Source organism: Pezoporus occidentalis, unplaced genomic scaffold (assembly GCF_034315485.1).
Source record: "Pezoporus occidentalis ecotype Australia unplaced genomic scaffold, CSIRO_AGI_Poc_V1 ctg61, whole genome shotgun sequence".
NCBI classification, from domain to species: domain Eukaryota; kingdom Metazoa; phylum Chordata; class Aves; order Psittaciformes; family Psittacidae; genus Pezoporus; species Pezoporus occidentalis.
The window spans coordinates 1,698,098-1,716,477 of record NW_026915955.1 but is presented as its reverse complement, the minus strand read 5'-3'; the positions used below and the strand labels follow the sequence as shown (position 1 = coordinate 1,716,477).

Here is an 18,380-nt window from a genome sequence, read left to right as displayed (position 1 = left end):
ACAGCAGACTCCGAGCACTCATTTTTTATGCATCCAGTGTGCTACTGGTTACAAGACGTTTGCAATTCAACTGGCAATTATTATTTTCTTCATACAGCATTGCAAACCAGAAGAACAGACCCCAACCTTACTTTTGTGACTGGCAATTACTCATCACAACAGACATACCCGAATTACGTTATCTTGTAATGAAGACAAGAACGTGGTGTTTAGCTTTTTAATTTGTAAATCCAAAGCCTAACAAAAATCAGAATTGAGAACTGCTTCCCAATTTCTGATACTTTTTCCTCACTTCTTAGCCACCGAGTAGCACTAGGAAGTTCAGACTTGTTTCACGTGGAGAGGTGAAACTGAAGATGGCACTCTCTCCCCATGCAAACAATAACTTGACTGCTGCTCAGAAATGCTCTTTAAGTGAAAGTTACACCTGCAGCACATTTTCAGCACCAGTTTTTGTCACCACTACAGCATCAAAATGACAGATAGCAGCTTGGCACTGTTAAAGCTAATAAAACATGATTGATGAACTGGGCTAGAAAGCCATGTCAGTTCAGATTAGGATATTTGTGCCATCATTTGACGGGTCCCACACTTTATTATTAGAATGGGCTCTCAGGACTGTAAGAGCCACTAACAAATACAAGCATCCAGATTCCCTGATGCCTTTTTTTCTACTTAAACCTATTATGAAGTACAAAAGGGTTGGGTTTTTTTGTATGAAGTCTCACTTAATTTTTATAAAATACTTGTGCTTAGAAATACTATATACTTCCTTAAATAGCTGTTTGTAAGCTGCTGTTATGTCATGCACTGAAATCCAAGTAATCCTCATTTTACTGCATTATGTGGTACAATAAAGGCCCACCTCTTTGACAATGAAAACCCACTAAAGCATATATAAAGTACTGGGGAGAGAGCATAATCAGCTTTCAGGTGTTGGTTTTGACATTAGCATTAGGTATAACCTCTTTCTTAACTGCTGAAACAACTAACATGTCAGATGTGGAAGGTTGCTAATGCAAGACTGCTTGTAAGCAATTGGTATTTCACTACCAAAAAGAAAAAGTAAACAAAGGAAAAATCTATTGCAGAAAATGCTGCCAAGGGAAGACTGAAACCCATGGGACATACAGTGAACTTTAAGGCTCAAATCTTTTAGCACTGCACAGTGTACTGCAGACAATCTTCACATTAACAGATAAGGAACAAAATTTGTCTCTTCTTCTGCCAGTTATCAGGCAGAAGAAAACCAGCCTAGTTCTAGACTCCACAAGCAGTTAAGGAACATGCCATCACCCCCTTTGTACACCTCCATACACAGGAGCTCCTTGTTCAGCAGCTCAACCAGAGCAAATTGTTTGCCACCCCCTGCCACCACTTTACCTCTGCCCTCCTATCTTCTGCCACAGACTAACATGTCTCTGTTCCCAAAAATTCAAGGACCAAAGAAATGACCATCAGCCTTCCTCCTTTTCCCAGTAAAACAAGATGGTTTAATAGTTTCTCAGGCCTGGATACCTGGAGGCAAAGTACAGTCCTATACACTTTTAAAGGTCTTTATCGCATAGTGGAGATAAAAAGAATTCCATGCTATAATTCTGTGCACACAGCAGTAGTGTCAAGAGATGATCACAGAAAATTATTACATGTACTGTACCAGCTCCTTTTTCAGGCTGACAGGGGAAACCACTGCCACAGCATCCCTATGACTGATGAAGTGCTCAGTCTGCAAACAGATTACCAAGGAGGAGATGTTTTCTATGGATGCATGAATCAGAAGTTTCTTCCAGCCCTGTATTTACACTATCATCCTAAGGACACAAATGTGTCAGAAATGAAAATAGCAGACATTCATGACAAAAATCGTAGCCATTTGAGAAAATATGAAAGCATGAAATGCTTCCAGATGTGCTTGGTTTAGGCCCACAGCATTGAAAATAAATTAATTCAGATATTATTTTTCATGTTCTACATTTTTTTATATGCTGTTGTTCACTGTTTGCCTGCAATACTGAGAAACACTAAACCAAAAAGAAAAGCTTGGCAGCATGCCTTCATGTTTTAAGTAGCACCACAAACTAACAAACTATGCAGGACATAAGCTACAGCTACCTTTATATCTACCGCACTGCGGACTAATAAAGATAGAAGTGGAGGTATGGAAGATTTCTCCGCCTTTCTTTTCCTTTGCCTCTAGGCAGAAAAATTGGAAAAAGGGAAAATGCTGTATTTATATAAGCAGTAATCTCTTTTTAAGATACTAATGGGAACACAAGCTTCCCTTCAATACATTTTCACAGTTGCTGTTTTTGTTACTGTTCCTTCAGATTTCACCATATGATGTGAAGTACTTCTCAAGATACCTTAGAGGAAAAGCACACTGTAGCAGCACATCTTGTTGCCATTGAGCAACCTTGTCTAATACATTTGGAGAGCCAACATAACCACTCCACATTTTGAGTCTGTTTTTCAAGCAATACAGTTATAAAAATGGGTAAAGAACAAGAAAAGAATGTAAGAGGTAGAGACACTATCTGAGAAAAGGCTGCCTGTGAGATTTTGGGTTGGTCAACAGTTTCATAACTGCAGATCAAATTCAATGCCAAATAGATGTTTTAGTGGACTCTGATCTTGCATTCAAAGAGGGTTTGGAGGTGCTTTGATCCGAGAGGACTGTGACTCTCCCCCCTGGGGCCTCACATTACCCTGGCTGGCTGACTGGCTCTGGCAGGTCACGGCAGGCCCTGGGGGTGTCAACCTTTATCCATGTAATGGATAATGGAATAATGGTGCTGCAACCAAACCAGCTTTTGTCAAAAAGCTCACTCAACTGCTTTTACCTTTTTTTTGTTAGTTTGTGTTTTTAGTTACAAAACTGCTAGGAGGAATAAATGCTCAGATCTGAACTGCTGTGCTTTTTCAGTAAATTTAAATTGAATTTAAATTTACTGAAATTGAATTTAAATTTACAACCCCTTCTAAGATGGCTTTGTTGTCTCGTAACATTTGTTTTGTTTGTTTTTTCTGAGATGAATCTAATCCATTAGACTTTATTGGAAGACAAACTATCCTTCAATTTCACTTCATGAGTGCATCCTATGTGCTCCATGGCTTGTCTGTAGACTCAATGGAGTGAGGCAAATAAAATCATTACTATTATAATACTTCCATCAATATGTGATACTCTATTTATTAGACTCTTCAGCCATCACTAATGCTGTGTTATGTTCTGCCTGGACACTCACCAGCCTGCAGCTCCTTTGAGCAAAGTCTGTGGTTTCATTGCAGTCCCCATCACCTTCTCTCTCCTTATTCCCTCAGCCTTGCAGACAGCAGCTTCTCAGATACAGAGAACAGCAACAAAACAGCAGAGGACAGCTGAGCTTCAGGATGTTCACTTTTTTCATTACTGAAACTGCTACCAAAACTAAAAACCGTGTGATTAAATCTCAAATAAAAGAAACAAATTTGAAAACCAGATAGAAGCTGGCTAAATACTGTTAAAAAAAAAAAAAAAAGACATCTGAGTATATCAGATTTTCAAACAATGAAAACTGGAAAAGCTTATAAACATAAATAAGAACTGCACTTTGTAAATATAAATTAGTAACAGCTACACACACATACTCACACATCACATTCCTGAAAGAGCTTTAAAACATCAATTGCTTTTTTTTTATGTTTTGAGGTCTTCTTAATCTCATTTGTGTTTTCTCAGCAGTCATATTTTCCAATTTATTTCTGTAGTCTTACATGTAACTTTGTAAAATGCAAGTATACATCTTCATGCCTTTAAGCTGAAATACTAAACCTTTCACTCAAAACGTTAATGCCATAAACACACTAAAATTGTCATAACTGACAACACAGTATTTTCTGCCTTAACATCTCCATCTTGATTTCTTCCACTGGTTTCAATGAATTTTTTTCCAATAAGTACTTATTTACATCTTATTTCCCCTACCATGTTAAGTGTCTCTGATATCAATTCTGATTTAAAACAAATAAATAAAATTATGAACTTTTCAAAATGCACACCAAGTTCAACGTACAAACTTTGTGAAAAGAGTTTTCATATAATTACTTCTAAAGGGAAGTTGTCAAGCAGCACCATATCCTTCAAAGGCATCCAAGGTAAAAATAATTTATAACAGTATTCATTCAAGTCCCTGCTAATTACTATGAGCTTTTGTTACCACATTTTCTAGGGCTCCAATCAAGATGAGTAATGTGTCAGTGATCAGTGCTAGACACAAATATGATCTCAACACTGAAAGCTTAAAATCTAGTTTTAGTTATGGCTCCAGAGAATCTACTCTAGTATAATCTTCCAAGTTTATGACCAAATAAAAAGTTTATTTAAGTAAGTACAGGAGAGAATTACTGTTATGTGGAAGTTGGGAAGGAATTTAAATTTTTGAAGCAGACCTTGCAAAATGCAAGGGAAAGAAGAGGTCAGACTATTGGGAGTTTTTGACTTGAACTTCTGATTAGCAGACAGCATTTTCAATCATTTCAGCCATTATGTGTTCAAAAACACTCAGTAAGAGCATTTGAGCATGTGACTGCTCTTAGCCAAGCCTCCTATTCCAGGTAACATCCAGTTTGAGTGAACAAAATGCTGTCCATTTATATTTCTGGGGTTTTTTTTTTCAGACGGGTGCAATACTCCTCACTGCTTGCACTGAGCACTGCTTTCTGCATTTGTTCTGCTTCTGCAACTCTCTTCCTCTTCCCACCTCCACCAGTACACATGTAGCTATTTCACTGTACATACTCAGAAACGATGCTCTGAGGAACAGCATGATAGATTTTTCATATGAAACAAGGAATCTATCCTTGCTTTAACTTAAGTGTTTATTTTGGAAGCTGACTAGCACCTCTGTAATTACCAGGGACCTCCTCACCAGAAAGCTAGAGCAGTATCAGGCCCAAGACAACCAAAGCAGGAATTCTTAAGCTGCAGTATGCAAACCACTTCAAGGCAGCACTTTTGTGCTGGGGCAGGCAAAAGCAGGATCAGCAGCAACAGATCCTGACCTTTCTGGGCACAGCGTTAGGACTCACATTGTGTATTTGTGCCTGGAGCAAAACTTAGTATGGTAGACGTGCTTTTTGCATGAGGGAAAAAGATGGTGTTTAGGTTCTGACTTGAGAGACACGGGAATTAAGGAATGGCTGACTTACCCTCTAAAAGATCATCCATATGTGAGAGTTTGTTTTGTTTTGTTTTTTTTTTTTCTGGAAAATAATCTCTTTTAGGATATCACTTTAAGGAATTAACACAATCAGCAGTTTAAGTGAGGTGACCCCTTTATTAAGACTGATACATAAGTATGTAAGAAAAATTCCATTGTGCTTTTTTAAAAAATATAAACTTTCAATGCAACATGATGAATTTTACACATGCATTAAAAATACACTGGTACAAACAAGAAATTACAAAATAAAACAGAAATAACAAAATTTCTAAGTTTGTAATTGCCTGTACAATAATACCCTCAAACAAAACCAAAGAAAATCTCTAGTTGTGAGTGAATGAAGTGTACCTTTCATAAATTTAGAGAAGCCAGCCACTTCATAAAGAAACGGTTTTCACTGTATGAACCTTGAAAAGGAGCCATAAGTAAAAATTAACAGCACACGGGAGTTACATATGTTATTATGGTGAAAATTCTTGGGCTTCTCTGTGCCTACTTATGGAGATTGCAGGGAGATACCAGGCTTACCAGGGTCAGTTAGCTTGGCCTTTACTGGAAACAGCTATTCTCAGACCATTCTGAGACACTGTACTATCAACGTCCTTCAACCTTTTCCATAAAAGATAAATTAAAAATAATAAAAATATTTTTTGTACAAGGTTTTAATAGCTCTTTCTGTACAATTACTTTAATGCAATGTGTCACCAATGTGTTAATAAAGAATCCATATGCTGAAAGTATTGCTGAGCCACACTAACTATTGATCTCTTGATCTCTTCATCTAAAGAGACTAACAGCTAGCTAACAAAACTCCTCAGGTATCACACAGCCAGACACGGTAACTGTTAGACAAGTCAGCATTCCACATTTTTACAGCATGCATCTGTTGCTGAAATAATTCCTTAGAAACAGAATTCTATCAATCTTTTACCATAATTAATTAACAAATTTCATAGGTATTTTCTGATTTGGGTAAGATCTCTGTGTTTTTTTCCATAAGGCTTCCAAAATGTTTGTATCAAGCATGGTGCTGATAAATTTGTTCCTTTGAATGTGGATTTTCTTCTACTCATCAAAGGAGGACTTGCACAAAAGTTTCCATTTTTTTCCTTTGTTTGTGCTGGCAGCTTTACCAATGGGAATTACAGAGAATTTCACAGCCTGGCAAAGGGAGGAAGTGACATATCTGTATCTCTAAATTATCTAGCTTTCAGCAGTTTGCTCCTTTTCTGCTCTGCTACACTATAGGCTTTTATTCCTTTTTCCTCCAGCGACAGCTTACTGCTTAACTAAAATGCAGCCCTTCCTCGTTGTAATTCTATTAAATTCACCTTTTTCTTTAAGCTATTGCATCCCGAAGCCTATGTTATGTTTGTAGTTCTCTGCAACACAGAAAAACATAAGGGTATGTTCTGTTCTCTAGAGGTGTGGGGAATGCACCACAATAATCAAGAGTAGAATGTGGGTTTTAGCTCCCACAGATAGCTTTGCCAAAATATGCCTTAAACTGATTACTTAGTAAACTCTAAAAGCTTTCAAAAACTGTAAAACACCTTAAAAATCTACATTTCTTCATATGCAAGAAGCCTTCAGTGTTTTTCTAACATGCAGATTTACAATTGGAAATACAATGGTATTAAAGTCCACTTGTGACAACACTCTCCTTTACGGCAGTCTAAAACTATGTCGTAGTTTTACAACATAGGTGCTGTATTTTTTTACCTACTATTACTATGGGCAAAGAATTAATTTTCTATGTATAAAGTTTTAATTCACTGCATCTGGTTTTCTTGTCATCACACTTGCAATTCCGCTACAGTCAATGAGGATTCACTCTTGTGAGAGCAAAATTTGGATCAGGATTTAGATTTCAACACCGCCTTACTCAAAAATATAGTGTTTCAGAGTTTTTACTGCAACTTCAAAGGTGGATCATTTTACAACTGACTAGTGCTGCAGAGAAAACATCCTTCATCATCATAACCAATTTCTCAGCACCAGCATAAGCATTTGGGAGACTTAACTTGGTTTACATTGTGATCTCTGTTTCTAGACAGAAGTACAGAGCTGCAGATGAGTTATTTTTACATACTATTTATATTTACATATGTAGATAAGGACTAAAATAGCACAAATCATAGTATTTTGTAACATGATTCAGAAGCTTTAATAGAATCAGGTTTTTGTCACTGTCATGAGAAATTGATTAAACAGCGATTCAAAACTGGTAATAAAAAAAAGCAATAATTTGAACGGCCTATAGTGAGGTGGGTTTTTTGCTTGCATACCTACAAATTTATTTTCCTAAAACAGACCTCTAAAAATTTACATTATGGCCTAAATACGGAACATTGTATTCTGCTTCTCCAACTGGGCTGTTGATCATTTCCAATAATCAAACAGTACCTTGTCAAAACTGAGAATAAAATGTAGAAGCTTCAATGTTTTTTCTGTGGAAAAAGAAGTTAACTGAAATACACACAAAATGAAAGAATCCAAACTAATAACTTTTGCAGGTAAACAAAATTTCTGCCTGAACTGGGAACCAAGCACCAAACCCTAATAGAATACAGACAAAAAGCCATTAATGGTATTTCCTTGTAGTATGCCAAAGCAATTTTCTTCTCTCTTGGACAGGAACAACTGTATTTTGATAATTGTTAGGATACAAGAAAGTGTTTTGGAGAAACACATTTACACAAGGTATTTCTTTCCAAATATTAGTTTCTATGCCAATAGAAGTATTCAACACAACCTTTTAAAAGCATATGCATGTGCTTATTTCTTCACATGTGATATGTTTCACGGCTTTAAGAAGTGTTTAATTCACAGTGTGGAGTTAGGTGCATGTGTAAATCACCACACGGATGGAACCTCAATCAAAAAAGCGTTGTTATGTTTCTGCCAGGGATTTCAGATCTATTGTCTTTTCCAGATTTCTAATACTTCACTGCTTTCTAGGAAAAAGACATCACACTGTAATATGTGCAATTAGAAATGAGACTTACTTCTTACACATATTTCTAGATATGTACCAACACCTTCAGATAGTATAAAAAAAAAAATAAGTGGAAGAAAACATTGCGTCAGAGATTTGAAACAATTCAAGCACACATATGTTAATTCAAAATAAATCTGCTATAAGTATCTTCAGTTTTAGCAAGAGTTCAAGGGAATCTTAGAAAATACTAAGGAGTATTTTAAATACCTTGAGGTGCACAACAGAAGGATGAAATATGCAAGTTGGTAACTAAAATATCTAGCTAAAATAAAACACAACTGTTTCACCACAAGAAAAACTGTATCTCATATTCAGAGTGCACAGCATTACTGACTGGCAAAGCCATGCATGCAGGGTTTATGCTGATTTGCCCCAAAATCATCATATATGGACAGAGGCAGGTCCCAGCCCTAGACAGAGTACCATGCTACTACATCTAACTCGAGTTCTGCTTTCTGCCTCTGCTGTGAGCGCACTATCTTTGTATTAAAATTACTGAGGGATAAAAAGAAGTTTCAAACAACCTCCCAAGGGTATTTTTAAGAATTAAGTAAGTGCCTGGCTGTGCCTATCCAGAAGGGCAGCGCAGAAACAGAGTCATGAGTGAAGTCCTTCTGAGAAGAGTGTCTTTCTGAGAGGGAAGCAGGGACAACTGGCAGTAGAAGAGGGAATCTGGTTTGGTTTGGTTTGTTGTTTTCCCAGCGAGTGTTGCACTGCTAGGTTGGCTGAGAGCTCAGTTTAGAAGATATCAGCCATGGCATCTCTGCCTCCAGTCTCTATTACGAATTAGATTACCAGATTAGATATTTGGGTTATACAGGATACAATGACATATTTATGGAAGTGGACATTACTGATGGTTTTCAGGTAGATTCAACAGTCACTCCACTGTCCAGTGAAGTTACGGAACAATCTGCCAGGATAAGGAGCTCAGTTATGCCTGTATACTATATGGATTTGTTAGTATGTAAATTACAAATATTTCTATCTGACCAAAGCAAAACTACTTAATATTTGTGGATAGTTTTATTTTTCATTAAATAAATTCAGTGATACAGTCATCCATGTCCTCTAGGGGCAATGAATTCTAAATCTTTATTATGTGTTGGTAGAAAAGTATTCTTTTTATTAGTTTGAAATATATTTCAATTTCTCTTAATACTCCCTAAATTGCAGTACTTGACTTACAGTCTCTATCCCAGTCATTACTGCATATGCATTACTACACTCGCCTGTCAACTGTATTTGTCGCAGTCCATAAAGGAGGGTTGGGGTTTTGAATGTCTTTATTAATTTCCATTTCTCCTACCTGAAGTTCTTCCAAATCCATGGCAGGTTAAGCAAAGATAAATTAACATAGAGCATGAATTTTCCTTCCTCCCTTCTTCCTTGTGGCAACACAGGTATATTGAGGGAGACTCAAAATTGACCACTGGGTAACCTTACTGTAAATTTTGTGTGAGATCATTTATGCTCTCTTCTAGAGTACCAATGCTCCTACCTATGTAAACAGCATAAGAGAAGGAGAGGGCAAGGCAGAGGGGTCTACTCACATTTTAGGGAACTACAGTACAACTCTACACCATTTCTTCTGACTAATCCACTTCCAGTTCACTCCCAAGACTTTCAACATGAGACCTGATTCGCTGCTGCAGAGGCCACATCTCTTCATAGACTGACTTCCAATTCAGGTTCCTCTTTGGTTCCTCAATGGGAATTACGAGTAGGTTAGATGAACTTGAATTTTGAGTCACTACGTATCTATGTAAAGTTAGATGCTCAATGCACTTGTGTGGACTCTCCTTTTATCATATTTAAACTGACCGTTTCATAGTGTAACCAAAGATTTTGCTTTAATGAAAAAGAAAGTTAACACTGGGAACCTTGAGGCTGATACTTTAGTTTTTTAGTTAAATGAAATCTAAACTTCTGGTTTCTGTAATAAGATTTACCACATATACAAAAAGGGAGTGATGACCAGAGATTACTAAATCAGTTTTGTAAGCTCAGAGGGACATATTGTCTCAAAATTGGTTATTAGGAAAGGAATACAAATAGGACCTGGAGGTGCACCAAGTTTAAGAATAAACTAAGCAGCTCAAAGAGGAATTGGGGGGGGGGCGAGAGTGGGGAGGGAGAAAACAGGCAGTGTGGTGGAGACAGGGACAAGTAGCTTGAAAAGCTATAATCTTGAGAAAATGTAAGAAATCAAATATAAAAAAGAGCTGATGGTGTGTTTCAGAGGAACATGTGTGAATGAATAATTAACCTTGAGCACCTGGAAAACATTAACTAATGCCTTCCATTTGACACTATGTGGAAAGATCATATAGCTTCGTGCTGCATGAAGCAAACTCTGTCTTGCTTTTTCTGAATCTTTATCACCTGAACCTCAGCAGCACAGATAAAGATGAAATCAGGCCCCTTGATGGTGAAATGGAAAACGGAATTTTTCATTACATTTCTATTTTTATGGCAAAATATTACACGAATACTTAGATTTCAGAGTTCAATGGATCAGCTGAGTTCTTCAGCAAAATTAGGTTTTAACAAAAGCCATTTTCTGAAGGTCAGAGAGCAAATTCAGATGACTAATTCAACTTAAATGGATTTAAAAATGAGAAGAATACATATAAACAGGAACTCTGCTAACAGTAAAAAAGCAGAAAATGAATATCACAAAAATGTTATAGTCTGCAATTTTTAAATTTTAAAATTACCTGGGATTTTTGGGCATAAAATCTTCCTTCTTTTTTTTTTTATTTTTCAGTCACTATAACAGAATTTTTTGTCGTGACTGCTAGGTTACATACAAGGATATACAATTAGTTTCATCTATATGAAAAAATTAGCACCGAAGATTGTGACTACTAACCTTGAGCATAAATGCGGATAATCATTATGACATACAACTAGCTACCCAGAAACATCTTTCACCTTTTGTCTTGATGTTTAAGTTGTATAAGGTTCTAAGGTTACCAGGTTATGAAGAGCTGGTTCATGAGCTGATTCATGTGATTCCGTGCCCCTCCAGCTTTAAGAATATGGTCTGAAAGCCTACGAGGGTAACACTGAAAATTCTGCTGAGGAGGAAAGCAGGCCTGATATCAGTCATGCAAACTATTCGAAGGTGTGGTGAATATGGCTATCCTTTTGTAAGACTGTCTTGCTAAAGAAACAGTCAGTTTCTCAGAAGTGCTATTATAGTATCTGGAAAGATACAAGAAATAATTAAAGGTACCACCAAAACATTGCAAAATACTTGTGTCCACCATATATAAAAACAGTCAGAGAAGCTACATTTTAAAGAACTGGTATTTTCTTTTATTTAAATAATCTGTATTCACTTTTAAGCATTTTTAGATTGCAATTATATGATTCTATAGTAACACCAAAGTTTTCTACAGTTAGAGTGAATAGGGTTTTTTTTAAATAGTGCTATTGAGTCATTATTAAATATATAAACAAAAGCTTCTGTTTTAATCTGTCAATTCAACCTCATTTTTTCAGAGGTTAGCAATTAATTTCATTTGTAACACATGAAAATCTTCCTGTATACCTTTCAACATGCTTATGATCCAGATGACTTTGGAAATCTTTCCCAATGTGATGACTTGTTCACTTAGTAACTGTGATTAATAATTCTCTTGTATAATAAATCCTTTGGACTTGTGTGACAATATTTTTCTTATGTATTCAAACTATTTAAGGCTGGTTTATTTCAATAAAAGAAATTAAATGTTGTTTTTCTGAATTGGGGTGGAATTCTGATTTTCATCCAAACTGCAGGTTGATCCAAATAATGAGCTCAAATTTGAATTTCTATGAAGTAACAAATGTGGTATCCTTATTCTTAATGAAATATAAACTGAGATTCAGAAGTTGACTAAGCCCATAAAACTACCTGGTTTTCAGGTGTCATGCAAGGCTTCATGGTTATGCTGTCAATGACAAGGCTTCTAAACAAAATAAAATTTAAAAATCCCCCAAAAAAGCAAGATAAGACAGGTCTTTTCTGACAGGTGGTTAAAATCATGGTTAAAATTGCTGTTTAAAACACTTTGACTGAGACCAGGCAACTCTGGGAAGTAGAATGACTTGAGTTAAATCTAAGAAATCTTAAACAAGAGCAAGAAGACCATTATTTTGAAGGGCTGATCTTTCACCACGAAAGTCAACAGAAGATCTCTCTGGCCAGACTCAGAATGCTCTGAAGAGCCTAGAGCATGTTCCTCCTTGTTAGCTTCATTTTTAATCTCTTGATTCTTGGGATAGTGGAACTGGCCTTATGACTGAAATGAGTGAATCTAGAACCACAAAATAGGCAAATTTATATCCACACTCATTCAGAAACTGTAGATTACATCTTTATATGTATTATCTGTGAATTTGAATTATTAAATGTATGTGAACTTCTAAGGGTGTTGCTGACACACTGAACAGTCAGAAGAAAGGCTAAACAGGCAATGCAACTGAAAGGAGCACACATTAATAAGTTAGTTATCCAGTCCTATAGTAACTTACACCTTCTTCTGGCTCTTTGGTATGCAAATTGAAGTGACCGAAACCAATTTACATTCACATGTATACATCAGAAAGTGGGTGGATATCTAGATTGGCTGAACTTACAAATTAGAATTTCTTGGCAAGTTAAATATCTCACCTAAAATCTCCTTATCCATTTATACATTAGGAAATGTGGACAAACCAATTATGGAACAGGCACAGACCCAGTGAGATCAAAAGCAGATCAGTATGCAAGGCTGACAAGCCTAATGTAAACATGGTTTCAAATGACATATTTTAAACTCAGTGGGAGCCAAGTGGGACTTTGGAACATGGAAAAAAGTATATGGGGACAAGTCCAAATGCACACACAAACTGTAGGGAGCAGACACTTCTGAGGAGTTAAGGAAAGGCTAAGTTAATGGCATGGGGATTGTTTTGACTTCGAGCCAAAACAATTAACGGGCCACACAATATTATGACTGTCCTGCCCAAGACGACCAGAATGTTCTACAGACCTGTGCTCTTCCAAGAAGATAATGTCCAACTGGACAAGGTTTAATTTTGTGACTTAATAATGATATTAAACATTTGTCCAGATCTCAGTATGTGCTTGAAGAAAGAATGGGATGGATTGTTAAATACATAAAAACTAGCCAGTATTACCCTCAAATCTGTCATCTATTGAATGCATCTGAGAGAAGCTGGACACAAAATTAAGATGTTTAAAATAAATCCACAGATCACTGAAATCTTGAAATAATTCTCCTCAAAAGCTAGAAATGCATTGGATCAGCAGACAACTTTTCAAACACATACACACCCCGGTGCGGGTGCACACCCACCCCCAAAACCAGATTTCCTAATATCAGCCAGGCCACCATGCCAGAAGTGGGTTTTCTCTTTTCTGACTGGAGAGCATTACTTTTATGTGCAGCTGTTGAGCAAAATATTCTCCATAGCCCTTGGATAATAAATCCTTTGAACACATCTAAAAGTGTGTGCGTGTGTGTGTGTGTGTGTGTGTGTGTGCAATGCCTGAAATAGTGACTCTTCTTTGAATGTTTCCAGCCTGTGTCATAATACTCGTTCCAAAGCCTACAGCAGTTACTTGGAAGACTCCTCTAAGCGTCAGTGCGCTTTGGATCAGCTCCTGAAGAACAAAGCCAACTTGATGTTTAATTGCAATGCAGAGATGTATATAGGAACCCAACAAATGCAGAATAATAAACCTGGATGATAATACAGAGTGGAGTATCCTGCATTTTAAAATAACACAGTGACTGGCTGGTACCAGGGAGATTACAGGACTGAGCTCAGCAGCTCAAAACAAAGTGAAATGTGCCCCTTTAGTAAGGCACGAGGCACTCCATTTGGAGGCACATGCAGATCCCTCATCAGCACACCTTGGGCTAGCAGAGTGGGTCACACTGCAGTCGCAGAACACCCCTGCAGTCTGCTTTTGAGGTCACACTACTGCACTAAGCTCAATGACTTTCTCAGACATGATCCAAGATAACATAGATTTTTCTACAGTCAACAAATCTTTGCTTAAAAACATCAGTAGACCTGTTCAAGATTAAAAAAAATAAAATACATCAAGCATAATACCCCACCTTCAGCAGATGCTGAAAACGTGTAAGAACAGGGAAACCACACACATTTCCTCAAACATTCTCCAACCCCTTCCACCTATAAATGTTAACTTTTCTAACTGATATTAAAAAGAAATCAAAAAAAGAAAGAAAAAAAAAATATTTTTATCATTAAATGCCTTTTGACCATTTCACACATTGTTTCCTATCTTCTAAGTAGAACTTTACTCATGTGAGAACCTACCCTCTCCTTCCTAGTCTGTCAAATACCCTCAAAAGCAATTTCATGCAGAACATTGCAGCATGCTTTATGATCAGCTAGATCGCCATCTCCTCAGAGAATTCTAAAACAACAGTGAGGCATGTGAACCCTTTGTTGTCTTGCTTACCCCTGCATAAAAGAGGCTAAGACCCTCCATACTGGAGGAAAAGCTCATTTTGAATTATTTATACCAAAGCAGATACTGTATGTCACATATACTGAAAAAATTGGTGAGATTATGACAGCAAATTTGAATCTTCTCATTTTAGTAAAAAAAAATAGAAAAGAAATGCATCAGGAATTTAGCATTCCTCAAGCTTTTGTGATTTTTCCTCCACTGTTTTTAGGATTTACTTTAAATGAGCCAAAAATCCCTTTTAGTCTGAGATATATTTCTATTTTTGATTAACATCTTACAAAAAATTACTGAGTCATATTGCATACTGTACTTAATAGAATTATCCCATATGATTCTTATAACTACTTCTATCATATAGCATAGGCTTTAAAGAACAGTCCAGACATCACTGTATTATGCAAACAACAATATCCCCTAAGAATCTATGGAAAGTTGATAAGAATTTATTGAAAGTATGAAAACTGCCCTTTCCAAAATCCTTGGCACCTGAGAATATTATGGGGCACAGAGAAGAAAGTATCTGGGAAGCCAACAATTCTCATTACAAAGATTTTTCAACTGTCTTATAACTGTAAATGACAGTAAATCATTTCTAAATATTTCTGCTCTTACTACTGTTTCTTACAAGTTGAATGATGCCATTATAATGTCCAATTACTGTAACTATATGTATGTTTGGGAGAGATGAAGAAACAAAGCAACTTCCGATCACATAACTACCAGCATAGAGAGGTGGAATACAAACCCCTTTAACTTTTTTTAGGAAAGCCACATAGTTCTCATGTAAATGTGCAGTTTTGCATGAAGGAAAGGTTGCATAAAGATGATACTAGAATTCCCTACCTTGGGAAGACAACTACTGTATGCTACCAAAGATGACAGTTGCTAGCAGTACAGCATTTTGGCTTGACAAGAGACACAGCTTTGATGGGACACCAGAGCTTAAATCTGGGCTGCGCTGAAATAAATAAATGTCAAATTCCTATGAATTTTACCAGAGGTAAGATCTTGCTTTAAAGATATTTTAGTTTTCCATGCCTTTTATTTCTACCTCCAGTGCCAGTGGCTTCCCTTCAGCACCTAAGGGCCACAAGTACTGCCAAAAACCTTCACTAGTGCATCAAGCTGGAAGAAGAGGCTATTCTTCTGAAGAGGACCTGGAGTACAGCCCGTGATGGCTGCAGAAGAAGGAATTCCCTCAGCTTAGGGAGGGAAGTCTGTTCACATACTTCTCTCATCTAAAGAGACCCAAACATGGGCTGTGCTCTCAGCCCAACAGGCTAATGGTAGCCTACAAAAACTGCATTCATTTGGGAACCCCTGTATGTGGCAGGTTGTTACTGACACTCCTCAGCATCAACAGCTCTTGTTCTAACTTTGGTCTTATTCTTTCTGAAGCAAAATGATTTTTCAACAAGTTACAATGAACGGAAAACAAATATTCACAGAATACGAGAACTAAACCAAATGGCAGCTCCTTCAAAATAAATGCAGATGGCAGGTAACATGGATGGCCCAAGACCCCAAAGAAATAATCACTCTGTGAGCAGCAAATAACCATCTCCAGCCTGGTGGAACCAGTTTGCATTTGGCAAGTGAGAGTGGAGTGGTGTTCGGTTTGTTAATGGAGACAAAGCCAAAAGGGATCACTCTTCATGTCCTATAATCATAACAGGATTCATGGAGCGTTTGTGGCTGGTACCCATGGGGTTTACTTCTCCTATGCCTGCCATGCTTCCCAGGCAAACTTCTGTTATGGCTAAGCAGTAAAGATCCTTATAAACAGCATTTGTAATACAAACACTAATGTAATCCACATGAAGATGGACATTACAGCAGAACACGGGAGAAGCTGCACAGGCGTGAGCACATGTGTGCATATAAACATAGGTGTGACAGCACAGAATTGTCACATTTTGGGTGAAGCCTCAATAAATTATACCTACATTTATTACCTCTAAGTATACTTACAATAATTAATTGCTACAGATGAAAACAGAACCAGAATTTATTTCTGGAATTTTGGAGGTGATTGATCATGTAATGACTGAATCTAACACAATATTGAAACATCGATAGTTACTCACCTGCAGAAACAGGGCTAATATTCTGCCTTAAAGTTTAGAACAAAAACCAAACTCAACAAAATAGAGACCATGATATCACAAAAAAAAAGCAACGCAGCTTCATGAAAAGCACTGCTCTTCTAAAGTAGGTCCTGCCTTAGAAACAGAGCAGACACAGCTTCCATTTATTATTTATGGTGCCTTGTGCCCATGTCAGCTCCTGATTAATAATTAAAATTAATCTCATTAGAGCAGATTTCATTACAGGATAATTTAATTAAATGATGAATTGGCTCCCAGATGTCACCATTTGCGCCATCTTTAAAAGATGATGATGATGACACAGATTTACAAGATTTTAGTCTTAACCTGAAAAGCTGTATTAACAGATTTATAGCAATTTTTCATGAGCAAGACACACAACCTGAAATATAATTCAGATAAAGCAAGACAGGCACTTTCAAAGTATAAACAGAGGTATAGCTCTGTTGCTGTATGTCATGAGGAAGGATGAGAAGGTCAGCTTCAAATTTGTTAAAAAGAACTCTAACTTCAGTATTTGTGAGGATCCTACACACTGGATATTTTAAGCAACTTCTTCCTTGTAGCACCAAGCAGCTAAGACAGCTAAAAAAAAAAAAAAAAAAAAGTGAAATATCAGATAGGTTTACAGAAAATTTCTTTAATTTTGCATATTCAGGGTCTCAAGACTTGAAAGAACCAGGAGACAGACGAATAAAAAGAAAAAATGTCACTGGGAGCAGGAGAAGATGAACCTGGCTGTACCATACTTCCAACTACCCTTTTCATAATGCCATGTAAGTTCTGTCTTGCTACTTAACTACGAAAAAAACAACCAAAAAAAAAAAAAAAAAAAAACAAAAAAACCACCAAAAAAAAACGAAAGCAAACCAACAGTGGAATATCAGCTGCCAGTGAATCAGCACTATTAGAACAGGCCAGAAAGTAAGAGTTAATGAGGGTGTTTCATGAGCCATAGAGCAAACAGAACAAAGAGCAGAAAGGATGCCAAGCAGCAACATAAAATACTGTAACAAAAAGGTTCAAAATAGAGAAGAGGCATTTTCTCTGATATTTCTCCAGTGTCCTATATCTCACAGTGACAGGCTATGTTCCACAAAACCACACAGACCTTTTTCAAATATGCAGCATAAGATAAAAATGAAAGAAGCATGAAGCTGAATTACAAGGCTGCACCATGTCAGTATGTGCATTTGTGGGCTAATGGTGCTATTGTTAGGCAGCTACATTTGCCTAAGGCATGACCAGCAGCCTGCTCTCAATCTGTTGCATATTGCCGCCTTCCAAAAACAGTGTACAAAAAGCACCACATGCATTGAAGTTCATGATCACTAAATGATCTTTGTATGTATCAGACAGAAGATGGCATAACCAAAGTGCCCACTTCAAGCAGAATTCTGTTCACCCCCCAAGATTGCTCCAAATACAGGTGTAAGTTATCCTTCAGAATGGAAACACTTTAGTACTGATACTTTTGATTAAAATAATACAAAACCACCCAGAATACTTTGAATGTTGAAGGTGCACCTCCGTTAGGTATCCCTGACCCATTCAAACTATCCAAACTC

At 36.9% G+C, this 18,380-nt stretch overlaps 1 protein-coding gene across 16 annotated transcripts in view; it reads right to left on the bottom strand.

The window, feature by feature from the left end:
* EYA4 (EYA transcriptional coactivator and phosphatase 4) overlaps window positions 1–18,380 on the bottom strand; it is a 150,747-nt gene that overhangs the window by 92,796 nt on the left and 39,571 nt on the right. The window lies entirely within an intron of this gene.